At 49.4% G+C, this 13,191-nt stretch overlaps 1 long non-coding RNA gene across 1 annotated transcript; it reads right to left on the reverse strand.

The window, feature by feature from the left end:
- Window positions 1–5,135: 5,135 nt before the first annotated feature.
- Window positions 5,136–9,151, reverse strand: LOC102024816. The gene is made up of 3 exons (XR_261030.2): window positions 8,551–9,151; window positions 7,765–8,042; window positions 5,136–7,499 (listed from the first exon to the last, which is right to left on the reverse strand). It is a non-coding gene; the product is annotated as an uncharacterized LOC102024816 (long non-coding RNA).
- Between the last annotated feature and the right edge of the window lie 4,040 nt (window positions 9,152–13,191).

The raw sequence follows: 13,191 nt of genomic DNA on the forward strand, positions 1-13,191 counted from the left end.
GGCTAAACCTAGTTATTTTAAACACTGAGATCATATTGTCTGTGTTTCTATGTGGCTGTCTACAAAAAAAAATTTCTACCAAGTATGTATTGTATTGAATCTTCTAAAAATGTAAGTGTAATATAATCCATTTAACTAATCTCACACTGTCAGTGACCAGCTCATTTCTAATGTTTCTGTAATTCTACCTACTACTATGCTTGGAATCATTTTTGATTACTTTTCTGGCCAGCTCTGATCATTTCTCCAGGACATTTTCCTAGAAAGTGAATTATTAGTTGGGTAGAGTGGCGCACACCTGTAGTCCCAGCTACTCAGAAGGCTCAGGCAGAGAGATTGCAAGTCTGAAACCAATCTGGGCAACTTAGCAAGACCTAGTCTCAAAGTAAAGTAAAATAAAATAAAATAGGACTGGGAATGTAGCTCAGCACCAGAGTGCTTGCCTAGCATGCTAGGTTCAATCCTCAGTACTGAAAGAAAACAAGACTTAAACGATGGAAAATTAAAGGAGAACAGGAAGTCAAACATCCAAATCAGTCCTTTTTGTATTCCAAGCAAATCGGAAAATAAAAAAGGAAGGAACTAATAAAGGAACACGTTTTTAAAATGACGCAGGGCTAAAGGCTGACCATTCTCAGACTGAGAGGACTTTCGTGTGTCCAGAAAAATGGGCTAAAGTGGACCCCACACCAAAGCGCCCACGTGAGATCTCAGAGCACTGGAGAAGCAGAAAGCCTTGACAGCGGCAGAGAGGAAAAATAGAACATGCAAAAAGATCCAGCTCAGAGCAGCTTTTGACTGCTCCAAGCAATTCTAACAGCAAGAAGACAATGGAGGAATCCGGTGAGGAAAAGTTCCTTCCAATCTAGATTTATAAATCTAACCGACTGTCCGTCAAGTCCGGAGGATTAAAAAGAAATTTTCAGACCTGGAAGGTCTCAAATCAGTTACCTAGCATGCACCCCACCTCTACAAAGCGCAGAGGGGTGTGCTCTTGCAAAAGAAGAGACCACGGTCAGAGGGCAAGAGCTGGGAATCTGGGGAACAGGCGCTCTGAGGACGAAGGCAGCGTGGGGCGGGCGACCCAGGCTGGCAATCAAGGGGGCCCCCAGGAAGGCAGCTGGCACTTGCGGTGGAGGACAGTTGGTGGATGCCACCACGATGCCCACTGTCTCCCATACCTCTTCCACCTACAGACACAGGAGAGCCTGGGGATGTGCGGAGGGTGCAGCCCAGGTCCAGGTTCAACAAATAACCACCAACCCTGCTCAGAGTGACACAGGCGAAATCCAGCATCTAACACCAGCCAGCATGTACTGAGTACCTGCAGTGGGACAGGAGCTGTACCGACTGCTCTATGTATACACAGATAATCTAGCTTTCACAGTATGCCAGAAGCATAGCAGCAGCTGTCAGCTCCCCCAAATGCTAGACAACTCCCCAAGATGCTCAGCCATGAATCTGCCTTCTTGGATCATTCTCTAGCACATAAGGCATTGGGCCTGCATCAGTCAAGGCCCATGGCTGAAGATAACAGAGTCCACTCTAGTTAATGAAAGAACTGATGCATTAAGAAATATTAGAATGAGGGGCTGGGGATTTAGCTCAGCGGCAAAAGCCCCTGCCTGGCAAGCGCAAGGTCTCAAGTTCAGTTCCAGGTACCGGAGAAAAAACCAAAACCAAAAAAAAAAAAAAGAAATATTATAATGCACCAGGTGTGGTGGTGCATATGTGTAATCCCAGCACTCAAGAGACTGACGCAGGAGGATATCTCTGTGTTCGAGGCCAGCCTGGGCTACATGAAGAGATCTGTCTCAAAAAAAAACAAAAGAAGAAGGAGAAGGAGAAGGGAAAGGAAGAAAAGCAAGACAGACTAGAATGCAAATCTGCTGTGGTGGCACAGGCCTGAAATCCCAGCACTCAGGAGGCTGAGGCAGGAAGATCACAAGTTCAAGGCCAGTGGAGGCAACTTAGCAAAATCCTACCTTGAAATAAAAAAGAAAATGGGCTGGGGGCACAGCACAATGTTCCCTGGGTTCAATCTGCTATAAAACACACATATGCGTGCACACACATGCACACACACACAGGCACTCTTGCTTTGGAAGGTAACATTTGGGATTTCTACACACCTGGTCTTCTGAGGGCAGTGTGAGCAGCCCCATTCTACAAGGAACGAATTCACTGTTGATGCCCTGGGCCTGACCTTTCTAGTCCTGCCTGAGGTTACGTGTGCCAGCCCTGCCTCGGAAGCCATGAGCCACCCCAGGCTCTCCCAACATCCCTTGCGCCAGCCAGAGGCCGCTCTGAAATCGGTCACTAACAGGACTTAAATTAATGCAGTCGTCGCCCTCTGTGGATGGGAAGAACCCTAAGCAACTCTTCCCACCGCGCTGCGTTAGAACTTCGGAACCCCAGAACAAGCACTTCGAAGGGTTGGTGAGGCATGGGGTCACAGGGGTGCTGAATATGTTAGTGGAAATGCAAACTGGTGAAATGAAAACATGTTTGGGGAAGAATATTCTCCAAAGAAACGGAACCAATGGGACTTACATGTGTGAGGGGCCGATTACAGGAACTGGCACACAGGAGGTTGATGTGGCGGCCCACAAGCCACGTCACCGCTCCATAAATACTGTCTGAATGGGGCACTGCAAGGGAAGGGAGTGAATGAAGCCGCTGTACCCTGCTGGTGATGGGGCGGGAGGTCCTGGACTCTCAGGCGCCCCCTGCAGGCTGGCTGTTTCCAGACTTCCGCAGCTCAGATATGGAGCAAGGTCTCTTACTCCGCTCAGAAGCTGCAGAGCCTCTGAGATACACTCCTTTTCTGGCGCGCCCTGCCTGAGCTCTGTCCCCCGCCTGGCTCTGCCTGCATGACGGGGGACAGCCCAGCCAGGCGCAGGTCCACCCAGTGCTGAGGAGCGGCAGCCAGCTCCAGGGGGACAGCCAGCAGCTCCCACCAAGGAGCACATCAAGGCCACGGTGGAGGCTCTCCACCCTGCGGACAGAGAAATCCAGGGGACTCCAGGCCCGGTGTCCTTGGATCCCGACCTCAGACGCTGACCTGGACGCCTCGATTTCCAGCCCCCAGCACCACGTTCAGCACTGTCCACCAAGGACCTAACAAGGAAGGCTGAGGCCGCAGGAACCTAGCCACGAGCTCTGTGGTGACTGAACATTTCTATTCTCTCTGGCAAATGCCTGCCCAATACCTGAAAGAAGGAAAAGTATATTTTCTGACTCGAGTAGGGCTTCTAACAGGCACTTAGGGGCAGTCTGAAATCAGTTTTTACGTCTTCAGTTAGACCACCTCTCGTGCACACTTGTCCGGGCCCCATTTGCCCGGCAGCACTTTCTCTCCGGAGCAGGAGAGGGTTGACAGGACCCACGCTACCCCGCGGAGGTTCACACTGGGGAAGACGCGTCATCTTCCCTGTGCCTCAGCCACAAGGATAACCCCTCAGCCTTCCTCGGAGCGATCTGTTAACTTGGAAATTATGTGACAGCGCCTATCTTGCATGCCTTCACACGGAAAGTGTTCCCAAGCGGTCTCCTCAGGTGGTTTGTCGGGTGTTTTCCTTCTGCCTGAACCGATACTTTCTAACCCAGCCTCCCTGCTGAATGGAGCAGAGGCTTTTTAAGAGTTCATTTTTTTGTGTCAGTGAGTCATTTTATTATATTCCCCTGCATTCTGACAGCAGAGCAAAGCCTTTAAAATGATTCTCCCGGGCCAGGGATATAGCTCCAAGGCATAAGCACTTGTCTGGCAAGCCTGAGGTCATGAGTTCGATTCCTGGTACCAAAAAAAAGAAAGAAAGAAAGAAAGAAAGAAAGAAAGAAAGAAAGAAAGAAAGAAAGAAATGCAAACTAGTAAAATGCTTCTCCCAAGACAACTTCTGCGCCCCGAGCCGGTGGGAGTGGGTGTTGGCACGTATCACCCCGTGACACTGCATGAAGAAGGACCAAGCACCCCAGCCGGCTCTGTGGCCTTGACCCCTGCTTAGTCCTCCTCCGAATGACCCCCTACCACCACCCCAGCCCCTGGGCCTGGGTTGGAACCACACTCCCAGCCCCCTCCGAGCCTCAGCCCCAACCCGCCTGGCCTCCCAGAGCTGACTGGAAGATGTTTTCCAGATGCTGAGCTCTTTTTTGAGGCAGGGTCTGGCCGTGTCATGCAGGCTGACCTTGAACTGAGCCAAGGCTGCCTGGATGTCCCTCAGCCTCCAAGTGCTTGGGTTGCAGGGGAGTACCACCTCACCCAGACACTGCGGCTTTCTCCTTACCTGTTGTTCACACAGCCCCCGATGCTCCAAAGGCCCAGCCAGCCTCCGACCCAGCACAGAGCACTGGCCTAGCACCAGCTCCCAGGCTCATGCTGGCCTGAGGGGCGGACGTGCGTCTGTGGCTGTCCTTCCGCACCACATACACCTGCCCCAAGCTGTCCGTGGCAGCCACCGCTCAGACCTCGGTCTCCCCCTCCTACCCCATCCTGGGTCCCCGGTGGGGGCCCCTCACAGGGACAGTGTCATGGCCTAGTGCGTTGTGGGGCAGGAGCAGGGCTGGAGCTGGCCAGCAGCACCTGGGACATGGCCTAGAAGCAACGCCTTGGCTCTTCTCCCCTCTTTCCTTTCTTATCTCCCACCAGTCCCCTGGAGGGACAGGACCCATAGAGAATGACTTCCCGCTGCCCCAACCTTTCTTAGAAGCGTAACAGTTACACCTCCTATTCTTTCCATTCACATCCTCCACTACCCTAGAGTTTGTCCTCAAACTGGATATCACTGATTCTGAAAGATCATATATTAAGGTAGGGTGTATATTCAATTGCAGCATAACAAATTACCACAAAACTTAGCTGCTTAAAACAAGAAATTTAAACCAGGTGTGGTGGCGTACCCCTCTAATCCTAGCACTCACGAAGCTGAGGCAGGAGGATCTCAGTGAGTTCAAGGCCAACCTGGGCTGTATAGTGAGTTCAAGGCCAGCCTGGACTATATAGTGAGACCCTGTCTCAACAACAACAAAAAAGATTTCACATTTCTCCCTAAGTAGTATGAAAACTACATAATATTCCAGAACATTTTTATACTTTCTTATTTGAAAATTCTTTTAAAATTATCTTGGTTTAAAAATGAATGAATAGATGAATGGATATATAAACAAATAATAAAATTATCCTGGTTAAATGTGAAAAAAAAATCCTGATGTCCAAGCCATGTCCAAGCCATGAGCGCATCTCTAGGGATGGGATCCAGGCTGCAGTGCATGCCCAAGCTGAGAACCACCACTGTCACTTGCATAGCCTCTCCCTTAGAGGATGCTTCCAGAAAAATCGCGGGCACCTAGTGACTGATGGGACCTTTTCCTTTGGTGTGTATGCCCTTTAACAGATCTGACAGCCCCAAGAAGAAGGGTATTTAACTTCCTGTTAATCGCACTTGGGGTCTGGTTTCTCAGGGATTAATTAAAGAAGAAATAATTAAAGAAATTTTAAAAAAATTTTTCCTGCCCAAAACTAATTTCTTACAGAACTCTTTCCCTTACTCGGTTTTTCTCGTCATGGTATTGTTTCTGTGGGAAAATTGAACCAATTTTTATCTTTTTCACGTACACCACCTTTTCCTGGAATATAACCTGCAATAAGTTTGAACAATACCTGATTTTTTTTTTCCTTGTGAATATGCATGTGTGGGTGTGAGAAAAGACATCATTCTCCAGGAGTGGACAGAGCCCAGTGCCAGGAACCATGCAGGACACCCTGGGAAAGACACCCCCAAAGGCCACGGGAGTGCGGCAGAACTGGATGCTGAAGGCAGTCAGTGGGGCTTCTCTGCTCCTTGGTTCGGGGCCTTTCCCCACATGCACACGGCCTCAGTGAGCTGCTGTGCGCTGTGACCAGGGGCCCAGCTTCCCCGGGACTGAGGAGTTTCCTGGCACGCAAGGCAGTCAGGGGTAAAATGGAGAAGGTTCCAGAAAACCAAGACAGTCTGTGAGCACCACTTCCTTCTTTATGAATACCACGTGGAGGTAGAATCAGTAGAGCTGGCCTTACTAAGATGCTGTGTGGCTCCTCTGACACAGACAGGGGTAGCCACAGAACTGCTCTGGGCCATGAGGCTCTTTGATGCCAGCTCCCAGAGCCCAGGCCCAGGAAACAAAGTAGTTTCCACCGTGGTGGTTTCTGTCAGCAATCTCCAAATATTCTAGTGCCTCTCATGGAGAAGTGGGGTGGGCTATTATCTGTCACTAGGCCAGTGATTTAACACCGTGGACGCTCATGGGAGTCACTTGGGGAGGGCAGTTACATCCTACCCTCAGAGAGTCTGATGTCAGAGGTCTAGGGTGGGATCCAGGTTTACACACATACACCCTTCTAGAACTTTCCTTTAGGGTTTCTTTCTAGGCAGGAAATTTCTCTTCTGGCTATGAGAAATATATTGTTCTTAAACCTCGCTCTGTCTCTCTGTCTCTCTCTCTCTCTCTCTGAAGTTATCTTGTGCAAAAATGGCCTCGTAAAGAAGTCAGATCGTTTTGCTATATCCATTGATAGCAATCAGATCATAAATCATCTTTATGGGAAATTCTAATTCATATAAATCCAAACTATTCTTCACGAGGACAAAGTACAGCTTATGAATATGGATATATGGTTTGTCCCAAATTGGATTCCCCTTCCGTAGGATAGAAGAAATAAAACTAGGTAGAAAGGAGACCAGGAAATGAAGAATTTAAAATTGTACTTGTAAAGGAAAACTGCAGCTTCAGAATACAAGCCCGGTTTACTTACTCCCCAAACTGCAAACCTGGGCAAGTCCCTTTCACCGCAAACTGCCTCTTCCTTGAGCTTCCTCCAGCCCAGAACGCAGCAGAGACGGCATGTCTAACAGGGATCGCCACTCCTAACCCACTTCTGTAACTGGCAGACAGTGGGAAGACACATCTGAGATCACCCATCATGGTAAGAGGCTTTAAATGAAATGTGTGTCCTACCCCGACTGTATCGAACCTCATTTCCTTAAGCATCTTCTATATCTACTTCTAATAAACCTTTCTCATACCTTTTTTAACTGATGTGTCTGAAAATTCTTTTTCTGAGACTGGAGTGACAAACCTGTGTACTTCTGTAATTTAAAGGGATGGGCTAAGTTCCTTTCTTCAGTACTAGGACCTTCAGACCAAGCCTGTGACACTTCCCTGCCAGCACTGCCCTGGACTCTACCCATCACAAGCCTTAGCTTCTGGAAGTTTCCTTGACCCTTACCTTCCACTCCTGGTTCTATCCAACCTCCGGGCTTCCATAGCTCCCTTGTTCCTGTAGTTTACTTCTTTGAGGAGCAAAAACCACCTCCTCACAGCTGCTGAGGAAGTGGGGGGCTCCTCATTGCTCCCAAGGGCCTGGCCACACCCACAGGACCCATGGATGAACCTCAGGCAGTCTGGGCAGGGTCTCCGAATAGCTGTATGCCAATCTATCTCTAGATGATCATAAGTTGCAGGGCCTGAGGTAATCACAAGGGCAAAGACATTTTGATACTATGAGCAGCAGTGACCAAACTAAGAGACCGGTCAGTAGATGAACCATAGAAGCAGGCAACCAGGCCAAGCCCATGACAGAGAGTCCACTTTGACCCTCAAGATGCTCCCATTCTGTCCTTCTGGAGACCGGGTTAGAACTCCTGCCCTTGTATTCTATGCATCCTTGCCCCAAATCCTTCTATAGCTAAACCAGCATTCGTAGATTTCCACTGCTTGCCAACAACCAACCTGTGAGAGAGTCTCCAAAGTCCACTGTCCTCACTGCCACCTTCCTGGAAATGAAATTTGGGCCCTTCCGGCTCCACCAAGAACCCCTGAGTTTCTTGTCCTCTGGCTCCTTCCCAGCCTCGGAGAGGCCCTCACAGCCCCCCACGAGTGAGAGGAAAGATGTCCTCTTCCGCCACTCGGGCTTCTACCTCATGACTTCCGAAGAACCGAGTCTTCACCACAGCTGGTTCCCACAGTGGCGCCGGCCTCCTCAGCACACCTCCCCCATCGGCCTCTGCCTAAAGACATTTCAGGACACTTTTGAGTGGAACACTTGAAAACAGAGTAAACAGTGGTTTCCTCACATTCCTGTCAGCCTTTGTTTTTCAAGACTGAAGAATCTAAACAGGAGAGGTTACTCCCCAGGCTCTGGGGCCCACCACCCCCCTTCCCTGGCTCTTGCCCTGACCTTGAGGTGGGGGTGGAACTGTTGGCTGGGAGAGCTGGGCCTGCACGGCCATTTCAGAGGCCCTCGGAGGCATGCAGGCCTGACTCCAGTTGTCTCCACTCAGCCTACGCTGGCCCTGGGATGCAAAGCAGTCGGGGTGCTTGACTGTTGGAAGCAGGGCCACCCTAACTACAAGCTGTGCTCCTAACCACTGCACCACCCTGCCTGTCCCAGCCACAGCCCAGACGGCCTTCCAGGCCAGCTCCCTCAGCTCTGCCCTGACTGTCCCAGCCAAGGGCCTGGCTTCTCTTCTAGGATGTGGTGTGAGCCCCAGAGGAGGACTAGAACAATGCCAGTACCTTATCAACCGCTAATCCCATCCTGGCTGGCTCCTGGACTTCCCTTCTCAGAACCGCCAACTCTTATTTTAACACATGGCACGTTCGCCCACCTCTGAGTCAGCCCTAATTGTGTGCAGACAGAACCCGAGACAATCCCTCCTTAAGCTCTTCCGCAGGGATAAAGAGCAAACACCTTCGAGTCCTCCAGGAACAGGCTTGGCTTCCTTCTGCCCTTGTAGCTCTCGGTGCCACAAAATAAAGGTGCTGGAAGCAAATACTTTAGCCATGAATTATCAGCTCACAGCCTGCACTCACAGCTGAACTCACCATACCCCAGTGAGGGCAGGGTACGTGCAAGGTCACACAGCAAGGTCAGGACTCCTGGGCTACACCTCTGTCACGGGCACCTCTCAGAGTGTGCAAGGTGGGAGGAAACCCCAGAACGTTAGTTATCATTCAGGTTTGTCCTTTTAAATTTCTATCCTATACTTGCTCAAAAGAGGAATCTTGTTGCTTCTCAGAGCTCAGTGCTGGGTTCCAGCTCAGCAGCAGGAGGGGTCTCAGACACCCCAGGAATCAGTGTTGCCTCTTCCCAGAAGAGCAATTAGGAAATCCCATCAATCAAACCTCCTTGTGAACCAGCTTACAGCACTTACACGAGAAAGTGCTAACTAGCTGAGTGAATGGCTAATCATAAAGATTTGGCATGCGGACGGGGTCCCTGGGTGCCGACCCCTGCCAGTCACTCCATTATGAACAGCTAAATTAGGTAGAAATATTCTAGGCAGTCAGGCAGGGCTGGGCCCTCAAGGAAGTCAGTGCAGAAGATGAGAATACAGTACACCGTGGCTGGAAGAACATCTGTCGAAGGCCAGGCCTCAAAATAAAGACGGAGAGCCGGGCGTGGTGACGCACACCTGTAATCCCAGCGCTCAGGAGGCTGAGGTAGGAGGATCGTTGCAAGTTCGAGACCAGCCTGGGCTACAAAGTGAGTTCAAGGCCAGCCTGAACTGCATAGGGAGACCTTGTCTCAAAAAGACAAAAAAAAAAAGATAAAGACGGAATGACCAGGCCTACATGCCTCCCTGAGGGATAAGCAATAAATTGAAGATTGTACTATAACTGGTATCACCTGGTTCAATAAATTCTCACGAGACACCAGTCACACAAGTGGGTACCTCCTGATCCATCCTTCCTAAAAAGGTCTTTGTTCTTTCCACGTACGGTTGCAACATGACTTGCTTCCCCATTGGATCAATATTGCCTAAGCATCTATTCTTGTAATCTTATTGGCTGATCATAGTTTCGACCCATGTTGTACCCACCTCATGACTGTATACCCACCTGGTGATTTTGCTCTATAAAATTTCCTCTGAGAAGTGGGCTCATTGGCAACCCACTTTTGGGTCCCCTCCTATCTCTCAGAGCTGCCTCTCTCAATAAATTTTTCCTGCTCTTAACCTCTGTTGTTTCTCATAATTCATTCTTTGAGGCTGGGCATGGTGGCACATGCCTGTAATCCCAGCACTTGGGAGGCTGAGGCAGGAGGATCACTATGAGTTCAAGGCCAGCCTGGGCTACAAAGTGAGTTCAAGACCACCTGAGCTGCATAGTGAAGCCCTGCCTTAAAAAAGACTGAAAAAAAAAAAAAAATAGAAGAATTCATTCTTTGATCTTGGGGAACATGATTGGCACGTCAGACATCTAGCAAGTCGGGAGTTCCACTATTTTCCTTATATCAACTCCACAGTCCTATGACTGAGACATGGGTCCAGAATAGCCTCCTGGAGGCACAGCTAGTGCTTAGCACCAGATCCCACTCTGTCTCAAGACCCCCTGAGAGGGATTTACAGCACATGTAAAAGGGACTGGAGGCTGACCCCACCATCCTTGTCCTCGGTGCCCCACACCACACCTGCACCCTCTCACCCATCAGCACGTGGTTCTGGAGGCGGCCACTGCAGTTAGAGCCCGGCTTCACCATTTATCTAGCTGGATAGGGGAGAGTGAGGGAACCTGGGCAAGTCACTCACTCTGTCAGAAAGGCGCACGGTAGCGGGCTCCTCCCCTCCAGGTTGGTTAAGCATGAGATTGGGAACTAGGCTGGTGCGTGACTGCCCAGCTCTCCCGCCTTCTTGTTATTATTCCAAGCACTCGGATAGGATCTGCTTCCACCAGCTTCCTTCAGAGCATCCCTCAAGGGCAGCGTTATGCAAGCAGGAAATGTTAAGTCCTGCGAGCCCCAGGACCCTGCCAGGGGTGTCTGTGAAAGGCAGGAACATGTGCCAGAAGCTGTGATCAGAATATTCCAGAACTGGAACAGAGGGTTTGGTCCGTGCAATGAGTGTACTGCAACTCAACCCAAACCTCTCGTGAACATTTACCGTGTGCATTGCTCAATGTTTGCCCAAATACTTCCCTTCCTTCCACTTCTGTGTCATGATAAAGGCAGGGATTAAACAGAAGTTCCAAAGACTGCAGAACTTGGGCCTGGCCCAGGGGGTTCAAAATATTCGGTAATCGGAAACCTGTCACACTTTGTAACGCCTATTTTTATTTTATTAGCACATGGTTGCAGTACATACTGCTTGGACTCCTTGTGTGGAGTTGGTACGAGTTCATGACACATTTTTATTCCTATTTTTAATTATTTTTTTGAGGCACGGTCTCAGCATATAATTCAGGCCAGCTTTTAACTCACTGTGTAGCCCAGGCTGGCCTCAGACTCTCAATAATCCTCCTGTCTCAGCCTCCCGTGTGCTGGGATTATAGGTGTGCACCGCCACGGCCAGCTTCTTTATTCCTCTTCATCCCCTTTCCCTCCCTTCCCTCTATCTCTTGATCCTCTTCCTATTTAAGAAAGCTCTAGCTCCTCACTTCCTATTACCTTTTATTTTGCTCTTTATTCATAATTTGGGTTTTCAACTAAGAGAAACCATCTGAAACGTAAGCTTGCGAGTCTGGGTTATTGCACTTAAAACTATAGTCTCAAGGTGTGTCCACTTTCCTGCAAATGACTCAAGTTTCATCCTGCACTCGTCTTTAGTTTTTTTAATTTTAAATGATTTCAGACTTACAAAACATTGCAAAAGTATAGGCTGGGGTGTAATTTAGTGGCAGAGCACTTGCATAGCACATGCCAGGCCCCAGGTTCCATCCCTAGCATCACACACACACATACACACACTCACACACACACACACAGTCACATATACCCACTCACACAGACACACACAAAAATAATGCAAAGAATTCCTACATACTATTTGCACATATTTCCCCAGTGTTGACGTTCTGTATAACCATGGCATAGTCAGCAAGACCAGACTACGGACACGGCTGCGGAGCAGTATATTCACTTAGCTCCAGCCCTTGTGCAGACTTTGTCAGTTGTCCCGCTAACGCCCTTCTGTGGCAGGACCCAAGCCAGGATCTCACGTGGTGTGGAGCTGTCCCGTCTCCTTGGCCTCCTCTGACTGGGAAGCGTTTCCTCATTCTTTGTCTTTCAGGATCACGACTTTTGGAGAGCAGCCAGGTATTCGGTCTCCTGTTCCTTGCTTTGGGTGCGTCTGCCATTTCCCGTGATCAGATTGCGGCTGTGTTTTGGGTAAGAACACAGCAGAAGGGACGCCGTGTCCCTCTCAGCACGTCACAGCGGGAGGAGCAGGAGGCTGCCGCGTCTGTCCCTGGTGACCGCGACTGTGATCACTTGGATAAGGCCGCGCCTCCCAGACTGAGCGAAGTGGCTGCTTTCTGGGGTACTGAAGAAGCATCTCAGGAGGAGACGCTCCAAGATACGGGCTTTGGCTTCCTTTGTGCTCTCACCCACTCACGTCAGCATTCGCAGATGATGTGGCTGCAACAGTTATCACTGTGACATTGGCCAAATGTGGATTTTTCTACTTTTGCCTTTCCTTCAATATTTATTCACTGGAATTCTAAGGAAAGAAGAGCCTCCCTTCTTTTTTGTGTGTGGGTGGGGACCGGGGATTGAATAGGGGCCTTCCCACTGTGCTAGATCCACAGCCCATTTTTTATTTTTTATTTTGAGACAGGCTGTCACTACGTTGCCGAGGCTGGGCTCAAACTTGTGACCCTCCCATCCTAGCCTCCCAGGGTGCTACGGTTACAGTCATGTACCGTCTCGCCCAACTTCTTTCTTTCATCTACTTATTTATCCAGTAATTTATTTGCATCAGTGTGAAGTGGTGGTTTTGTCCAATGTGAATTTGTCTCATTCTATAAAGCTATAACCCACTATAATTTTTACTTAATTTTCTCAGCTCTGACCCTCAGGAGCCCTTCTGTGTGGCTCCCGTGTACTTTTGGACTGTCCTCACCATTTTTGAGTAATTTTTCTACCACTGTGAAATCTTCCAAGCTCATATTTACTTTTGTGTACCAGCTTTAGACTCACTCATTCCCATAAGGACCCCTGGTTGTCTTTATTAGAAAATGGTACTTAGCAATCAAGCGGGGGAGGGAGGAGGATGTCCTTATTTCTAGTCCTCTCAAAGGACACAGCGAAGGCCAAGGGTGGTGATACAAGCCTGCAATCCCAGCACTCAGGAGGCTGAAGCGGGAGCATTGCCACAAGTTTGAGGCCAGCCTGGGCTACACAGTGAGATTTTGTCTGAAAAACACCAAATAAATAAATAA

This window comes from Chinchilla lanigera, unplaced genomic scaffold, assembly GCF_000276665.1.
Source record: "Chinchilla lanigera isolate Chin_1 unplaced genomic scaffold, ChiLan1.0 scaffold00023, whole genome shotgun sequence".
NCBI lineage: Eukaryota > Metazoa > Chordata > Mammalia > Rodentia > Chinchillidae > Chinchilla > Chinchilla lanigera.